We start from the raw sequence: 2,857 nt of genomic DNA, 5'->3' as shown, positions 1-2,857 counted from the left end.
AGTCTTTGTAGAGAGGATATGGATCATACTGTTCCAAGGCAGGTCCTCTCTCTTCTTCTTGGTAAGCAATGGTGATCTCTTGTATGGCCAACACTTCCTCAACCACAGCTTCTTCCTTTAAAACCCTCTCTTCTTCTTGTTGCCTAGCCATCATCTCCTTTCTCTCAATGATTTCCCTAAGCTCCTTAATCTTTTGTGCTTTGAAACATCCTGGGAAAGGTAGTGGAGGCTTGTAGGCAGGAGGAATGTACTTGGCAGGTTTGTCAGCCTCGGACTGTCCAGCTCGATCGACCACTCGAGCACGCACTCGGTCGAGTGGCTGCTCGAGTCCATGGTCGAGCTCAGGTGCGAGCTCCAATTGCTTGTTACAAACATCACTTGGGGCTTCAGTAACTAATGAATTCCCCCAAACTTGAACTGCACTGTCCTCAGTGGCTTCTTCCTCATGAACCTGAATGGCTTTGGCTGTGAACTCCCTTGGATTTTGGACAGCTTTTCCAGGGAGTTGGTTGGGTTTTAGAGCTGAAGAACAGGCTATGTTACTCTCCATGTACTTGACTCTGGAATTCAGACCCTCAAACTTCATATTCAGATCATTGTATTGAGATGTGAGCCTTTGGTTTAGCTCAGCAAACTGTTTGGCTTCCTCTATCTTCCCTTGTGTTTGACCAATCAACAGCTGTTGTACCATGGCTCTAAGGTCTTGTTCCTGGCCTTGGTTAGTCTGAAACCCTGGTGAGGGACACAACTGGGGCTGGAACACCTGTTGCTGTTGTTTGGGGACATAGTTTTGGTGCTGTTGAGGCTGTTGAGGAGGGTAGACTTGATCTTGTGGGTTGGCCACATTTGTGCTCCTATAGGACAGATTATTGTTCCTAAACCCTCCTTGGTTATAACCCTTGAAACCTCCTTGGTTTTGCATATAACATAACTCAGTAAACTCATTCTCTCCCTCTTGAGCTGGAGGCTCCTCTTCACTAACAAAGTGAATAGACTTTTGCTGACTTAGCAAGATCCTATCAAGCTTTTCATTCACCATTTTCAGATCCTTCTTGTACTTGTCTTCTTGATCAGTTGATGATGACCTTATGGTTCTGTCATAGTCCTTATTGTAGTTCCCATCAGACTGTGCAAGGTTCTCTACTAACTCCCAGCCTTCTTCCACATTCTTGTTGAGGAAGTTTCCATTGGAGGCTGTGTCAAGAAGCATTCTGAACTTGGGAAGCACTCCTCTATACAATGTGCTCAACAAAGACTCCACACTGAAACCATGGTGAGGACACTGAGTTTGGTACCCTTTAAACCTCTCCCAAGCTTCACAAAAGCTTTCATTACTCCTTTGAGCAAATCCAGAGATCTCATTCCTTAGTCTTGTTGTCCTAGCATTGGAGAAAAACTTGGCCAAGAAAGCCTTCTTGCATGCATCCCAAGTAGTGATTGCACCAGTAGGGAGAGTCTTTTCCCATAAATGAGCCTTGTCCCCAAGTGAGAAAGGGAACAACCTCAGCTTGAAACCATCTTCACATACTCCATTGATCTTGGTAAGACCACAGATTCTGTCAAACTCATCAAGATGATCTAGTGGATCCTCCATAGGCAATCCATGGAATTTATTGGCCTGAATCATTGAGATCAATCCACTCTTGATCTCAAAGTTGTTGTTGGCAACAGTTGGTGGCACAATGCCAGCTCTTTGGTTGTGAGTGTTGGGTGCATCTCCAGCACCAAGGTTCCTTGGTCTCTGAACCTGATCCTGTTGATCCATAGCTACTATAACCTCTTGTTGTTGTTGAACAACTCTCCTTTGCTTAGCTCCTAAACTCTTGGTATTGTTGTTGATGTTGTCAATAGGCCTAAGAAGATTGTCCTTTCCTTTAGACCTTGTGTGCATTAACAGACACAAACGATTTTTGCTAGGCAAGCGACTGAGCACAGGCTCAAGTAGGAGGTCAAGTCGACTGGAAAATGATGGTTATAGAGATCCGGCTTCTGGCTCGAGCAGGTGCTCGATCACGACACGGTCGAGTGGTGGTCGAGTGACTGGTCGAGTGGTACCTGAAATGGAACTTCAACCTAGAAACAGAAGATTCGAGTACAGCAACCTCACAAGCGTATAAAAGAACTTAATCTTAGACTAATATGGATCCTAAATGTCACAAAAACACACTCAAATGGGCAACGGCGCCAAATTGAAACAAGTTTATTTTGTGGTGTGAATGATGATGTATGCAATGGTGAGATATGAATGGAATGATGGATGGATGTTTCAATTCCCCTTATGCTATTGCAGTACAAGAGGTATCAATCCTAAATGAGTGTTTGTGAACAATTAAGATATGCATATGAATCTAAGTTAAGACAAATGTAAAGATTGTTTGTCACTAACAATCCTAGGAAGAAAATGTAAAATGCAGAAAATAAACTACAAGAACTAACAACTAGATGCAAATGAAACTGAATGATTGAAACAGTGATAAAGCAAGAACAGAAACAGAGACTACTACTAATGAACTAATGCAAGATAATTAATGAACTGAAAACTAAATGTATGCAACTGGAATGAAACAGGAATGAAACAAGACAAACACAAATCATAGACACAGAGTTCTGGGGATGAACTCGAGCAGCACTCGACCGAGTGTTGGTCGAGTGGGTGGTCGAGCTAGACTAGACGCAGAAACAGAGCAATGCAATAAAAACAGAGTAATGCTAAATCCAATCAAACAACAAGCAATCAACAGGATTAAGACTAAGATTTCAATAAACAAAGAAGGTCCTGAGGATGGATTCATGGGATGGACTAATCATTGTGGTTATCTAACTTGGTCAACAAATCTCAAGCAAACTTTGAGCTAAC

At 42.8% G+C, this 2,857-nt stretch overlaps 1 non-coding gene across 1 annotated transcript; it reads left to right on the top strand.

Annotated features, from left to right (window-relative positions):
* The first annotated feature begins 1,265 nt into the window (after nt 1–1,265).
* On the top strand, nt 1,266–1,372 carry LOC147942424 (small nucleolar RNA R71). Its single transcript, XR_015560493.1, has one exon. It is a non-coding gene; the product is annotated as a small nucleolar RNA R71 (small nucleolar RNA).
* The last annotated feature ends 1,485 nt before the right edge of the window (nt 1,373–2,857 follow it).

Source organism: Camelina sativa, chromosome 6 (genome assembly GCF_030686135.1).
Source record: "Camelina sativa cultivar CO46 ecotype springtype chromosome 6, ASM3068613v1".
Lineage (NCBI taxonomy): Eukaryota > Viridiplantae > Streptophyta > Magnoliopsida > Brassicales > Brassicaceae > Camelina > Camelina sativa.
Note: the sequence above shows the minus strand (reverse complement) of the source record. Positions and strands in the feature narration are given on the sequence as shown.